Consider the following 17,183-nt stretch of genomic DNA (forward strand, 5'->3'; position numbering starts at 1 on the left):
CTTGATTTCTCCTGTAGTCCTGTTATTTAATTGCGCATTACACATAATCAGGACAGTCGTACAATAAACGTCGCCTAAATCTTCCAAAACATCTTATATTGGTCGATAATGAAGAATTTTCGTTAGCAAAGTTGATGACGTCATCGTTTCTGAAAGCTCAAAACACAAAGCTTTGACGCATCTCCTCCGGGGTGGAGATCTTTGCCCCGTCTGTACAACATCTGCGCATGTCTGTGTGGCGCCATACCCGCGTATTCTAACCTAAATTCGAATTCCGAGCTCCGCTCGCGGACGCGCCCGGCCACCGTTCTTAATTCAAAAATAACATTATTTTTCACAACCGGCCAGTGTTCACGAAAATTAAAAAAGTAACGTGCCTTTTTTGAAAAAAGTGCGCGTGTTAGTAATGGTTATTTTTAGTAGTGCTGGCGTGTTTCGGTGACAAAATAGCGCCGAGGCCGCGGTAATTTTGGTCGTCCGGAATATGGCCTAATTGTTTTTTTTTCTGGAAAAGTGTAGTGATGATGTGTGATTGTGTTTTGTGAATAGGATAAATAAATTGGTAAGTGTGATTAGATATTTTTATATTAAGGTGCAGTATATGTATAATTAATAATAATTTATTAAATAGTTATTAAGTTATTAGGCATGCACTTTATTGAAGATTTATGTGAAAACGTAGCAAAGGAATATTAGAACTCTATATTTTGAATCATAGTGGAAAGTATAATTTTTATACCTAGTAAAAAAAAACTTATTTTTTTTAAATATTACAAATTCCACTGCTGAATATAAACTTAATTAAATAAATGTGAAAAAGTGTTTAGTATAAACATTGCATATACTTAATCAAAATAATATAGTAGAGTCCGTCTACGCTAATTTAGCACTGACTTGAACCTTGAACAGAACAAATTGAGGCAGTGACATTATATACGTCATTTATTTTCGTAGAAATTTTACATTAATGATGACATTCCACACTTTGTCATTGCAAATGTCATGCAGGGTTCGCATGAACCGACTCTAGAAGCTCGTGGAAAGATAAGTGGAAAGCTTTTATTTCGGTACGTAGTGAATATAATAGGGTATTTGACTACTAGTTATATCAGTTGCTTTTTTCGAAATGTCAAAACCATTTTGCTACTATGGAATTTATATGAAACACTAGCATGTGACGTCACAATCAAATTACCTACTCTTAATAATTTTATACGGGTTTTAAAATACAAATTGTGTCTAAACATAACTCCTGTCTACGTTTCTGAATTAATTTTCCGGTGCTTTATTTCATGCATGGTGTAAAATAATTTATTTTAAATACAGTCAAATACCCTATTCTTTTTTGCAATATTTATTTACAAATATATATACCTAGTTACTTGTACATGTCAGGGGTGTGTTGTGACAAAGCAGCGATTGCTTTTAGTTTCAGCAATCAAAAGCATTTTTTCCTACGATTGAAAATCAAAGAAATATACGCTCGAGGACGGAATAGCCCCTATGACGGAATTAGCCACATTGCCCTTAACAAAAATAAACCGATTTCACAAAACAGTCTAAAATATTTACCACCATTTATTTTCATCAGCTGTTCCACTTCGCCAAATGCTTTTCGAGTGCATATACACGTGTTTCTATAAATATGGAACCCTAAAAATATCCAAATCACTATAACTAAAGAGCGTACAGTCAGCAGCAGAAGTTGGTAAGTGGGCGAGGTGTTCAAAATGATCTTGACACGACTTTTGTTAAGAGAATCAAGGTAATTTTGATGAACACCTCGCCCGCTTAGCAACTTCTGCTGCTGACTGTGCGCCCATCTTAAAGGCCGGCAACGCACTTGAAATCCCCTAGTGTTGCAAGTGTCCATGGGTGACGGTAATTGCTTACCATCAGGCAATTCGTCTGCTCGTTTGCCTCCTATTTAAGCAAAAACCTAATGTCACTAACAACACCATCCCTAATACAAACGCCACTTGCACCATCCTACTAACCGGGGATTAACTGGTTAAACCTGGAGTTACCATGGTTACCAGTACAATTTGACACTGGGTTAACGGTGGAACGGGTTAACCCCGGGTTAGTAGGAGATGGTGCAAGTGGCCCTCCTAAGGAGGTAAGTAATGACTAAGTTCCAAACTAGTCAAAATAATTGACATTTTGTGGTTTCACAATAACAAGATCGATTAATGTAAAATAGGGGGTATTGTTGCAATGTTCGGCCGCCAGAGTGCAGCACTAGCACCCATCGTAAACCATGGACTAACTTATACATACTGTGCCTTAAACTGTTTTTTGACAAGTTTTCACAGACAATAAAATATGACATTGATACATCAAGGCGGTTTGTTTACAAAGGGCCTACCGGGAAACGCGAAAAGCGAAACTCAGCTATCTGCCTCTTTATCGCTCGAATATGCAAGACTGATAGAGAGGTTAGATTACAAAATTTAGAAAATTAACATAACTATACTCATTCCACATGAATTTCAACTCAACTTTATACTAATTATTGATAGGTATTGCACTTCAAAATCTACAACAAAAGATAAGATAACCTAGCCAAGTAGCCAATATCAGATAACCGAATCACTAGTCTACCATCTTTTATTTATATTTTAAGTCAGCGTGTCTCTTTACTGAATATTTATGGCGGGGGATAAAAACTGTATTCCTCACCTAACCACAGCAAGTTTAGTATAACCTCTATCTGTGTAACAATTGTACGTAATCTGGGCTCTTCCTTATACTGGTTTTAAGGGATAACTATATTCCTAACCGAACCACAGCGAGTTAAGTATGACCTTTATTTGTGTAACAATTGTACGTAATCTGGGCTCGTCCTTATACTGGTTTTGTAGGAATGTCTTTACGTGTGGGAATAGGAATGTAGGGTGCCCTGATTATTAGATGGTTGCATCACTTAGTTAATTAAAGTGGTTTATATGATTTTCTATGATTGAGGAGAAGGGGTTAATGAGTAATTGAGTAACTACATATAATTTTATATTTACCAAGTACCTAAAGTCTATTTTTTTCTTTCCGTAGACTAAAATGACATTTAATGTGTTGCTAGTTTTTTACGTCTTATAAATAGTGATGTGCTACAACCGGTATTAACCGAAAATAAACTATTGGGAGGTACTTATATTTGTTGATGAAGTGTCTGTAACACAATGAATGGATAACCAGTGACGTGCGAAAAGGGGACACTAGTAGAGGTATTAAAAATGTGAAATAGTGTAGGTAAAAATGCCATCATTTTGAGGTATTTAGAAATGTTGTATCCAGGTCTATACACAATATTTCTAATATTTTAAAGCGATTTGGCGTTGCGTCAGGTCGGCGATACGTTAATGACATTTTTTTAATGTTTGAGTAGATTAGTAGTGAGTAGATTTTATTTATTGTTTATATTTCCTATCATGTAGCGAGTAGATTACATGTTACAGTAGATTGAATCTAAAATTAATTTAATATACCTATATCGGTTATTCACAAACCGAAATCAAAGGTCAGCACTATATGTTTTAAGCTGGTCACATTATTTCTACGTTTGACATTTGTGGTTGTCATTTTAGTCTACGGAAAGAAAAAATAAACTTTAATTTGTATCAGGTTTGAATATGTATCATGTCATACAGGGTGTTTTTTTTTGGTGGTCATTAAAGGGAAATACGAATCTATATACGATAACGGGAAACTGTCGTTGACGTTCGGATTCAGACTACAAAAGTAATACTGCAAACATCAGAATCCATGTTTATTTGTTTATTTTATTTCTTTATTTCAAGGCGAGGTAACAAAATGTAAATTGGATACATACATACGTCTTAATATTATAGTAAACTTATAGTGCTAAATTTACATTTCAATAACTACCAAGCACAACATTCATTAGAGATTATAATATTTAGTTAACAATTAATTTGTAATCTTATAATTAAGGTGAGATCATGGACAGTGAGATCATGTACTCAACTAGGTATGTAATAATTTAATTAGACTGTTTCTAAATCTATTATAACTTAAATGAAAAATGTCTACATCATTACAAATCTTATTGTAAAAAGCGCATATACGAGACAGGGGACTATGTTGTGAAACGTTATTTGTACCAGCTGGAACTAAAAACTTTTGCTAAACATCCTGTATCTCATACATAAAAGCCGTATGCCGTATAGCTGATTGCTGGTATTCATGCATTGTTCGGGTATATGTTTAATTCTTACTATGAAAAAAAAAAGTGACGAACTCATCAGAAAGTGGCATTCTCAGAAAGTCACGTACTCAGAATGTGACGACCTCAGAAAGTGACGCACTCAGAAAGTGACGCCCTCAGAAAGTGACGTCCTCAGAACGTGACCTAATTCGAAAATGACCTAAGAAAGTTACATACTCCGCCTAAACCTCTATTTCATTCGTAATTGAGTTTTGCATAGTGACAAACCTTTTGGCTTGGCCACCGTGTTCATTTAGCTGTCCGCTTGATTTTGACCCACTTGTAACTATTGGCGTGGACTTTGGCAAGCGTTACAACTAATTATTTATTATGTGAGAGTATTATTGGAGCGAAGGCGAAATGTAAACGGTTTAACGTTTAAACAATGTGATTATTTTGCGGTAGGAATGTGTTTATGAATGTGAATGTAGAACACTTAGTTGCTGAAAACTTCAAAATACCTACTTATTTCTGAGAAGTTCTGTGAATTTCTAGATTTGGTACCAGTTTAAATTGTATGAATATCCCATATCCATAAAATTCTTCAGAACTCTTAACCTTTTAACCGCCAGCAATTTTTGATCGAGCGTGCTCGTGTCGCCACCGACAGTAATTGTACCACGCAGAGTAAGGTTGGCATAGTTACGGGAGATCTTTGTCTTATTTATCAGACTGTGGCGAAATGAGCTGGATATGTAATGTCTTATATATCAGACTCTGGCGGTTAAAGGGTTAAAAATCATTTGACATTCGAATCTAGTGGATCGATTTGGGACCATAATTATTATTGCAGAGAGGCGTTTTTGTTTTAAGCATCATTGCATTGTACATAGGTACATATATGTTGCCGCTATGGAATTAAGGGTTAAATGTACGCAACAATCATTCAATTATTGAAATAAATAATCTTGCTCGACTTGATTCAGATATGATTCAGAGTTTTCAGACAGACAGACGCACGAGTGATCCTATAAGGGTTCCGTTTTTTCCTTTTAAGGTACGGAACCCTAACAAAGTCCCCCGCCGCTAAGGTTACCAGGTCCACGTTTGGAATTTCCTGACAAAATTCCTGTTTGCGAATTTTTTTCCTGACACTCGTATCGGCGGGCGACGGGGGGGTCTAGTCGTATGCGATAAATTTTTAGGTACATATTGTTAATTCATTAAAATTCCTGACATTTTCGTATTCCGGCCACATTCCTGACAAACGGCCAAAATTCCTGACATGTCAGGAAAATTCCTGACGTCTGGTAACCCTACCCGCCGCTGGACATCCACTCCAGACAGTTTTAAATCAATAGCGTCGGATGCGATACATCTAAAGTACCTATCGAAACGCACTTAAGGTTCACTGCTCCCCCATGATTGATTTTACTGACTCATCGTTCACTCGGCTTTTGTTTTTAGGCGACTTTAACTATTTATAGCTTAAAGGTGACAGTCCATTTCCAACCGCAGCTGCACTACTGTTCATTTTACTATGGAAATTGACAGTAACAGCGACGCGTTCAGTACCAGTAGTGTATAGCTGCGGTCAGAAATGGAATGTTACCCTAAAGTAGTTTTAAGAAGTCGTCGGCAACGTCAAGGGTCTGCGGGCCCCATTCGGATTTTGTACTAGATATCTATTAGATATCTAAGAGATCACCAAGATATATGTCAGTGTCAATAACAAGTGTCGTTTTTGTTTGAAGAAACGTCACTTTTGACACTTGTTTGACACTGACATATCTTGGTGATGTCTAATAGATATCAAATAACTTCCTGCTAACCCTAGTTTATACCACATTTGGTGGTATTTTAAATAAATTCCTAACTAAGAATGAGTTCAAACTGTGAATTATGAGCATTCTGACAGGTGATGGGTCTAGTAAACATTATAATAACCTTAATAATATATATATATATACAATAAACGTTGTCTGGTTTGTGACGTCTTTAACAATTGGAAGTAGTTGTGTTGTCCGTAGGTTGAATTGCTTGTGTTTGTTTGTAGGGTGGATGGATACTCTACCGAACACCGTCTATACATCACCGACGATCTTTATCATACTGGCCGTGTGTTATCCAACCTCGACACTGGCGGAATCATCAAGCCCTGATGGAGCCATAATACACAAAAATTGATTGATAGATATCAAATATTTGACGTATCTTAAAGTTTGAATATGGCTGTGCTAGGCTTCGTGGTAGAATAGTGCCACCAACCCATCACGTAAAATAGGTGCAATAATATGACGTCGAGTTTCGGAAGCCAAGCCCGCGAGAACCTATAACCTATAACTATAGTGTATTCGTTGGGTGGACGATATTCGGAAGATTGAGGGTCACTTCTGGATGAGATTGGCTCAGGACCGGGATAAGTGGCGTACTAGAGAGGCCTATGCTCAGGTGTGGGCAATAAAAGACTGATATGATGATGATGATGATGTGTACCTATTTGAAAAGTCAATATTAGTATTGTCTCCAAAGACCTTTACCCCTATACGGCTACCGTCAGTTTGGCACTGAAATAAACGCCGTCGAGAACGTAATTTACTTTCTATACATCTCGCTCGTAGGTACTCACATATTAGTGCAAACGAGATGTATAGAAAGTAAATTACGTTCTCTATAACGTAAATGTCAGTTTTGACACTGTCAGTGACTCATGGTACGGGCTCTAGTGTACATTTCGTTCGATAGCGTGACGTGAGTGACGTGACGTACGCGTTTGCTTTAAGTCCCATTTTGTATGGGAATTAGACAACGCGCCAAGCAGGACGTTTATGAAACTCAAAATTCCCATACAAAATGATAAACGCGTATCACGTCACGCTATCGAATGAAATTCACTACGTTATGACTGGTTCTGACCGTCCAATACAATAAAATAGTTTCGACTGTAGATAATATCGTGTCGAAGTTCGTTATGGGGAAAAGTTTTACGTATCGACGGACGCGCTGATTGGATTAACAAGGGGATGTTTGTTTGTTTATGAATGAGTGGGTTTTAGTCCAATAAACGGGGAAGATTTTCTTGACAATAAGAAAATACTAGTAGGGATGACATGAAAAACTCTATATGGACGTTTATGGCATGATCACTGAAAAGTCAGTTCTCTTCTTAATAACGCCAGTTATGGGTGTTTTTATGTACATAAGTATTTATATTTAACTATATTTTATACAAATCGCCATCTAATATTCACAGCACAAGCGTTACTGAGCTTACTATAGGATCTGTGTAACATTGTCCTATTAAAAAACAGCATTCACTATATTTTGACATTCAGAGACGATTTCAATATATTATGGCGGTTTGTTTACAACAATGTAAACTTTAATAATTACATTTTACAAGTCAATGTGTCTACACTATTGAGCATTTATAGAAAATAAAATAATATATTCCTAAAAAAATCTCACAACTATTTCTTACAACTTCACAATAATAGGGTATTTGACTGTATTTAAAATAAATTATTTTACACCATGCATGAAATAAAGCACCAGAAGATTAATAGATAAACGTAGACAGCAGTTATTTTTAGACACAATTTCTATTTTAAAACCCGTATAAAACTAAAAAGAGTAGGTTATTTGATTGTGACGTCACATGCTAATGTTTCATATAAATTCCATAGTAGCAAAATCGTTATGACAGTTCGAAAAAAGAAACTGATTTGACTAGTAGTCAAATACACTATTATTCCTAAAACAATCTTACTACTATGTCTTACAACTCTACAATATAGAGCCACCCGCCTACAAGGCAGTATATTTTTGTATACAAGTATATCGGCTTTCCCCATACGGCTTTCACAATTTATTGCCGTCATATTTCCCACTCTCCCTTTATTTACGCCTTGTTTGTACAACGTATCTTATGTTATCTTTATACAACCTATCTTATCTATAACACGACTAATTCGCTTATCGATCGTGATGGCTGTATTTGTATTCAAAAATATGTTTACGATTTTGAATCTTATCACATGGAGTTAGGAGTTTTTGTTGTGTTAAAGCTTTTATACGGAAAGCTGGATTAGTTCGCTTTTCTGTTTCATTTCTGGAAAATGAAGAAGGGTCAGTCAGAAGCCAAGGAATTAAAAGGAAACTGTCGATGAAAGGATTAAGCTGCGTCGCGCGAAACTTGCGACGGAAGATATGGCAATTGCGCGGGTTTTTACCTTTATCTCAATTAGAGGCTCTCCAACTTGAAGCGCTGGTGGCCTAGCGGTAAGAGCGTGCCACTTCAATCTAGAGGTCGCGGGTTCAAATCCCGACTCGTACCTACCAATGAGTTTTTCGGAACTTTATTTATTTATTTTATTTTTGATATTTATCAGTTGCTTTTCGGTGAAGGAAAACATCGTGAGGCTTTCACCTATCGATAGAGTGATTCTTGAGGAAGGATTGTGTATAATTTGTTAACCCGTGCGAAGCCGGGGCGGGTCGCTAGACTCGCTAGTTGCTTATATAGGTACCTAAATAATTGGCTAAGTCAGCTCGGTGTTCAGAAAATCGTAAAAAAGTACTACCACCATCTGATATATCAAAATATGATTCGCCCCTATTTGAAGGATTCTGAAATATATTCTTTATCATTTTACGACCTCTAGGCACAGGAATATACTCATAAACAGCCATCAAAAAGACATTTCATCGACATTCGATAGCTTATGGCTTCCTAGGTGATAACTGGAATACGTGTATCAAGGTTGTAGGTACAGTCAGCAGCAGAAGTTGCTTCATTCATTCATTCATTCATTCATTCATATTGTCAAAAGAATAAGCGTCAAGGGAGTTTTGAACACCTCGCCCGCTTAGCAACTTCTGCTGCTGACTGTACATATGTGTCACATGTGTCAGTTACAGAGATGTTTACGATACGTGCTTGAGGTAAATACGTATATACTAAAAATGTAGGCTATGCCACCCCCGGCACAGAATAAATAATAGTAAAAAGCGTCTATTACCGCTATATGACGTTATATGACCGCTAGGTGGCGCAAGCAGGCGTCCGTTCCGTAGCGGTGCGCGGCAACTACTATGGCTAAACACCAAAATTGGTGTGGGCCGCATGTACTTGTAGCTGGGGCTCCCGATATCCGTTCTACCCGCCAACCCGTGCGTCCGTGTTCTTAGCCCCGGCGGTGCTAAGCGTCCGAACTACCCGAACCCGTCGAAGTCCGTTCCCGTGTAGTCCGTTCCCCCGTGTAGTCCGTTCCCCGTGTAGTCCGTTCCCCCGTGTAGTGCGTTCGGATCCGGATCTCAGCTCCGTTCGGGTATTGAATACACGGCGCTGACGGACCGAGTGGACCGACCCACGCGGGCCGGTTTGAGTTTTGAGTTGAAAGAAATAAGTACCTAGGTATCATTAATTCGTTATAAAATGTTAAAAATTATGTTATATTGCGTACGAATAGGGGTTAGGTACTTAAATATATTTGAATCAATGTCGAGTTATATTTTTTGCACCGGTTACATTTATAATGATTATATGTATTCGAGTAAGGGCGTTATTGAATACAAAACTAGTACCTACAGTATTCTTGTATTGTAAGACCATAACTCGGCACACTACTGGTTTTATAAAAAAAATAAACTGTTTATTTAAAAAAAACTAAGAAAAATACAACTTTATGGCTTACAACTTAGAAAAATCATGTATAGATTTTTATTGTTATATATAGATTACCTAAGAGAAAGATAAGGATAAAGTTTTTTTTTAATTATGTTACAGCTTAAACGCCTATTATTTATGTAGTGTTTTTTTTTTTGTATTAGTTTAATCATATGAGGTTTCCTCTCTAGGTTGTCTACGACCAAGTTTAAGAAGGCTCAGTATATTATGTTGCAAATAGCTCGGCTACTACTATTATAATCAGGATTAGGCAGAGAGGTGCAACTGGATAGCGTCTTCATAATTATTAATTATTTTTATGGTATTTAGGTACCTATCTACTTGTACTAAATATTGATAGAGATACTTAAAATAAATAAAACGTCTTTGAAGTCGTGTCGTGTGAAGTGAAAGAACTATTAAGTTATTCGTTATCAATTAGGGCAGCAGCCTTTTGTTTTGTAGTAAAGAAGTAAGTAGGATTAACGTCGCACGTGCAGATAAAGAGATGGTTCGCCGTGGCAATTTTTACTGATAATATGGACTCTGACACCCTGATTCCCTTTGACACTGGTATTTTGCCAGGCATACCTTTTGTTTGGAAAGTTGAAGAATTAGCCGTGCTGTTTTACAAACAAGATAAGAGTGATTTAGAGGGGGCAGCTTTTGAACTCACAAGTACTCGTTAGTCATTAATAAGGTTTTAGTTTGCCACACCGCCGGTCAACGTTTCTAATCTGAATTCAGTTGTTTACATTTATGTATAGTTTTACCTAGTTGCAAAATAAAGTTTAATTACTAATTTTGAAATTAGGTCCATTAGCGGCATTAAGTCAGCATGTTGTACCTACCTACTCCTTTTTCTTTTTTATGTGCAATAAAGTATAAGAATAAATAAATAAATTATTTTGATGCTGTAATTAAAACCTTTTTTTTTCGTGCGTCTAAATTTGTCCATGAGGTTTATATTAAACATTTATTTTTCGTTATTGAGACTAATTTTCGTTCTTCGCTCTTATAAAGAACGCGTCCGATCGTCACTGTACGTCGAGAACGGGCCGGACCCGCGTGTAATTAATATCCGTGGATCCGGACACACGGGTAACACGGGTACCCGGACTTTAATTACACGGACCCTAATTACCCGTTCCGAACGGGCCACAAATCCGGTTTCGTGTAGCACGAGAACGGGGCCCCGGCAACGGGTGCACGAAACCCGGACGCGACCGCGAGCCCTACTTGTAGCGACGCGACGAAATCGCGGAGTGAGCCACGCCTGCCCGCGGTTTGATTTACTAACATACCCCGACTTGACGGATGACATTTGTTTTGACTTTTAAAAAGTGCGAGGGCGGGTGAAACTTACTATCACATAGTACCTACTATCTGGGAGACCGAGCTTTGCTCGGAAATCATATAAAAACTCGAAAATGCGCGTTTTCCCTGAGATAAGACCTAGCTAGATCGATTTATCGCCCCCGAAAACCCCCATATAGCAAAAAATTAATTTTGTATTAAGCAGAAACGTCTGCGAACGATGCTATTAAGCTTCGAAATAAATTAAAAGTGAAAAAATTCACTGTCTTGGGCGTGACTTGAACCCACGACCACTGGATCACTAGTACAGTGCTCTGCCATCTGCCATATAGCAAACTTAATCGAAATCGTTAGAGCCGTTTCCGAGATCCCTGAAATATATACCTACATATAAATAAATAAATAAGAATTGCTCGTTTAAAGGTATGTCGAAACGACGTTTAATTCAAAATGAAATATCAATTGCAAACTGATCCGTCCGCCATGGCGCCATGGCGGTCGTAACATGCGGTTCCTGAAAACATCATAGAGAGCAAATAATACCTGTTTTTAGTTAAAGCAGTGTATGTAACTGTACTTACATGATTAGGTATTAAAACACTCGTGTGATATTTTTATGAAACTCCCTTTCAGCTCGTTTTATAAACCCACACTCATATTTTAATGCCTTTCATTGTGAAGCAGTCATATAAACTACTATTATCCCACTGTCGTATTTGTATTAAAGCTCTGTATAGCCCGTAATGTGGAACATGATCACATAATGGAGTCTGCTTGCATGCCGCGTATCTCGTAATACGGGGTCGCCGCCGTCTAGACGCGATAGTACAGTTTAACATTATAATGGTGTACGTTCAGTGTGTGGGGATGTGATATATGGGGCATTATCTATGAAAAGGGACCTTATCGTCGATGGCGCGTACGCCACACAGCGTCGCGCGCTATTGTATTTATATCGGAGCGTCTTTAATAATGGCGTAAGCGCCATCGACAATAAGGTCCCTTTTCATAGATAACGTCACATATGAGTAAGTAAAATGTTCTCATCACAGCCCGGCCACGACATTGCGCGACCGGCGACGGCGGCGGCGGTAACCATACGTGCCGGCCGGGCCGTCAAAGGTACTAAACTTAAGCGAATAAGTCAATAGGATTCCTTCCCATCAGCAATTCAACTCCAAATCAACCCAACATGTCATAAAATCCATATGACTCTCGAAGAACATACGACTTTTCGCTTTTGGCACTTCTAAACTTTTGGATGACTCAACCCACGTCATAGGAGAAGGAAAAACCCTCACTTCAGATCAGACCTAAATATATTTACATGTCTTATTCACGAAACATACTTACTGCCAAGACTGTAGCCTAATTTCCATTATAACATGAGCTGTAGATTCGTTAAGATTATTATGTGAAGGGAGACCCAGCTAAGCTGGTTTGGCTCAGGCCTAAATATATGTAGGTTCAGCTGAAATTTTTACCGGCTGCTGAAAATATTAGTTCAATGATTGTACTACTATAGTACAATCATTGAACTAATATTTTCTTCAATAGAGTATTTGACAGTATTAAAAATACATTATTTTACACAATGCATGAAATAAAGCACCAGAAGATTAATAGATAAACGTAGTCAGCAGTTATATTTAGACACAATTTCTATTTTAAAACCCGTATAAAACTATAAAGAGTAGGTAATTTGATTTGACGTCACATGCTAGTATTTCATATAAATTCCATAGTAGCAAAATCGTTTTGACAGTTCGAAAAAAGGAACTGATTTGACTAGTACTTAGTCAAATACCCTATGAGTACCGGATTTGCAAACCCTATAGCCGCGATATCTGCAGAGAAATCTGTAGGAATACCCTAGCTAGTGATATGCGATTTGACGTCATCATGTAGGTAAGTTTACATTTCACCTTACGCATTGTAACAAGGTGAAAATAGTTTACACTGAAATGATCTAAACAGCACGCCGGAATCGTAAAAAACCCAACCTATTCCCATCTGTTTACGAAGAAAGTGAGGCAACTAAAACCGAAATAACCGGAGTAAGTATATTTATGTCCAAACCGGCTATTTATGGTGTGCTGACGTGCGGGTAAACACGGTTTACTACTTCTAGTTCAGCCATGCATCTTTAGTCTGGTCTAGTCGTAAACTATACGAACAGTAATAGCCAATAGGCATTAAACAAACTAGTCAACATGATTAAATCCTTTAACGTTCCACAATGCCTGAAAACTCGCCTCTTTAACCAATGTGTGTGTGGAATTCCTTGCCGGTGTCTATATTTCCGAGCTCATATAACCCGGCAACCTTCAAATCAAGGGTGAACAGGCACCTTCTGGGCGAGCTCCATCGTGGGCCACGTATTCGCCTCGGCTAGTCTGTGGCTATGAGTATGCCCATTTATATTTTTTATTTTTGCCCCTCCCCTCTTTCCCGCCACTTCCATTTATAATAATAAAAAAATTTTGTCCTGCCCACCATGACCTACGGTGCCGAGACTTGGACGCTGACTAAGGACGCTGTGCATAAAATCAGAGTGGCGCAGAGAGCCATGGAGCTGATGGAGCGCGCCATGCTCGGCATTAAACTTATAGAAGTATGGAGATCCGACGCCGCACTAGGTCACAGAATAAATAATAGTACTAAGTACAGAAGACTCACTCGCTAACAAAACGCGTCTGTTACGATCAGCACAGATATGGCCGCTAGGTGGCGACAGCGCCACGCGCAGCTTATGGCTTTCCCCAAAATTGGGGCCGAACGAATGTACTTTTAGCTACCTGTAGCAAAGCGACGAAATCGCGGAGTGAGACACGCCTGACTAGGTGCGAGACGTAGGTGACGTCATTGCCAAGCTTAAATGAATTTGGGCGGCACATGTTACCAGGCAGAGTGATGGCAGGTGGACCAAAGAGTTAACAAATTGCTGGCTGCTTTCGTATGAAAGAAGCGCATGGCGCCCGTTAGCTCGTTGGGTGGACGACATTCGGAAGATCGCGGGGCATTTGCAATCCCTCTGGTGTTGCAGGTGTCCATGGGTAACGGTGATTGCCTACAATCAGGCGATTAGATGCGTACCTATATCATAAAAAAGGCAAAATGACTTAGGTAAGAGAGAGCCACTTTACAGAATATAATTAATAAAGGCATGAAGTACAGTAAACTATAGGTAAAATAATAATAAATAAATAAATATATCTTTATTTCAGACCCAGAAGTCCATAAAGAATGAGCGACAAACAAATGCGACGAAATAAGAATAAATAAAAAATAAATATCGGAAAAACAGGACTGAAAACAAAAACTACCACCAACTGGGTCAAGAAACTCTTCAACTAAAGAAGCCTCATTATCCCTCTCGGCGCAAGAACAAAAACTATAAAACTAAATATTAATCGCTTCCTCTGATAAAAATACTAAAAGCAAACTGCCATAAACTACAGTCTAATACTGAAACGTAATATCTAATAATCTTTTCTCAGTGACATATAACCTTATTCTTCCGAGCGGTGTCAAATGGAAAGGTCGTATGTTCAAATGAAGTTGCAGTTAAAAAGGGACCTTAGGGATTGGAAATAGAGAATAGTTTCGTCCCTAGTCTGTATCCTATTGCTTCAGAATATTATGGCGATCAACTTCTAACTAGGACGGATGCTTTAGATTTTAGATATTCTTATTGGTTGTAGAAATTGAGTTCTTTAATAAACTAGCAGTGGTGGAGAGCCATACAAATTAAAAAGCTTTCGAATAATTTATTTATTTTTTCTACTCCCGTACTTTTATTTGTCATTTAAAGGGTCGTGCACACACCTTTAAAAACCTACTATACCTTATAGTTGTCAAGACAAGTCTTTAGTATATTCCCCAAAAAAGAATTTGTGCATACACGCAGTACCTTTTTGGCAATTTTACTATACTTCGTGTATTGACCACTTAAAAAATATTGAATGAAATACAGTATTGCCAACCTTATTTTAAATGTCAACTCTGACATATAAGTGAACCATAGACATGTTTTTTTATTTCATTCATTCATTCATTCTTTTCCCGCCCGTACCCTCCATTTTTGCTACTTCTTGAATTAAAAATATTTGTTAAATTTACAATTTTATTTCAAAGTAAGTGCTTGGTCGTAGAAAAAAGTATTGTATGCAACGTTGTTTAACTGAGTCAAAAAATACTCGTGGCGTCTTTATTAACAATTTTCGGCTTCGGCTCAAATTGTTACTCACGCCACTCGCCTTTTTTGACCTCTCTTAAACAACGGTTGCATAAAATACTATATTTATTTAGAAGTTTAATTCAGGCAACAAGGCCCATATTACAAATACCTTACACTAACATACATATACTTATTTATATAATATACTTGATACTTCGCCTTCAAAAGTTATATATCATACTCGTATCACCACACAATTAATTATCAAATCAATTTAATCACATACAATCAATTAGTATGGCTAGGGTTGCCATAAACTATAGGGACATGGACAGGGACATTTTTTTCTGATTTTATTTGAGGCAAAACCAATTACCGTTGCCAATGGACACCTGCAACACCAGAGGGGTTGCAAGTGCGTTGCCGGTGTTTAACATGGTAGTACGCTCTTTTCTTGAAGGTTTGAAGGTCGTATCGGACGGAAAAATTGTGGGTGTCTGTTTAGAAATGTGAAGTTCGTAAAATTCGTATACAGAAATCAAGTTTTTTGAACTCCCCACCACTGTTAACTGTTAACCAGTAAGTAGCCTTACCACGAGCTTGACACTGGTATATTTGCTAGCGTGTGCGTAGCTTTTACTTTCTATACATCTCACTCGCACTAATATGCAAGTGCCTACGAGCGAAATGCAAGTTACGCAGACGTTAGCGAATATGTCAGTATCATGAAGTTATATTTTTTAAACTGGAGCGAGTTGTCACTTTTTTTGCCATACTAACTTGAACCTTATCACCGAGACAGAAAGTTGTTCGTACCAGACTAGAGAAAACGGTCCACTTGAGATAGAAAAACCCGAGCCCTGTGTCTCACTCGCACATGTTGCCAATGTTAAAAAGATACCATTATGGTAGAAATTATACCAATAAACTACTGAATTTAATTACCTTCTTATACAATTTTAGTGCTATATTCAGACTACAGTTCTGATATCTTTTAAGTAATTTGTAAATAATTATGATGCCAATATTATTAACTGATTAAACCAAGCGCATACACAGCAAAAAAAAACTAAATTTTAGTATGGTAGAAGTTGTAGTAACTTTAAATATTAATTGGTATCCCCAACTTGATGACATTTCTTCAAAACACGTGAATGCGAAATTTCTTAAAAATTGTGAAGAAATGTTGTGTTAAAGGTTGTTGGAGTGAAATAATTGCTAATTGTGGAATATTGTTTCACAAGAAAGCCACAATTATTACATTTTACTATAAAAATACAAGACAACATTGTCAAACTCATTAGGGTGACTATGATGTCGGCACGTTTTGAATCGGTCTCACAGAATTCTTATTAGTTATTATTAACGTAGGTAATGTAAAAGTAAGTTTAACATAATAGGTACCTTATGTCTTTAATACGGCATGTTTAATTTAAGATTTGTTGTAGAACAATTGAAGGGATGTTTACAAAAACAACATAACTGCTTAGACCGGTTGACACTTTTTTAAGGACATACATTATTAATCGTTTCAGGTGTCAACCAGTGTAGTCAGGTATGTTGTTTTTGTAAACATCCCTTCAATTGCCAAAATTTAAAACCAAAGTGCTTAACTCCTTAAACATTACAGACTCTCATTTATACATAATATTTTGTTAGGTGTGTTAAACTGTTTATATATGACATCGATTCTTTATAGGTAGGACACATTTCCGTCAATAGAAAAAAGGCACCAACTTTTAAAAAAACGTCATATTTGCTAAACAGATCTTCAATGACGCTTATACTCAAAAAAAACTGAAGTGGACAAAAGGGTAGCCTACCTTTATGAACATACCATGAGTGAGTGCGAA

General features: G+C 37.4%; 1 protein-coding gene across 4 annotated transcripts in view; it reads left to right on the forward strand.

The window, feature by feature from the left end:
* The first annotated feature begins 200 nt into the window (after positions 1–200).
* Positions 201–17,183, forward strand: part of LOC134658368 (voltage-dependent calcium channel type D subunit alpha-1-like) — a 93,711-nt gene continuing 76,728 nt past the window's right edge. For 2 of the 4 annotated variants that reach the window (XM_063514004.1, XM_063514005.1), the window contains exon 1: positions 201–562. The gene's annotated coding sequence lies outside the window, so the exon portion shown is untranslated. The remainder of the gene's footprint in view (positions 563–17,183) is intronic. The other 2 variants (XM_063514006.1, XM_063514007.1) reach the window with 1 other exon arrangement.

The sequence above is a fragment of the Cydia amplana genome, chromosome 22 (genome assembly GCF_948474715.1).
Source record: "Cydia amplana chromosome 22, ilCydAmpl1.1, whole genome shotgun sequence".
Taxonomy (NCBI): Eukaryota; Metazoa; Arthropoda; class Insecta; order Lepidoptera; family Tortricidae; genus Cydia; species Cydia amplana.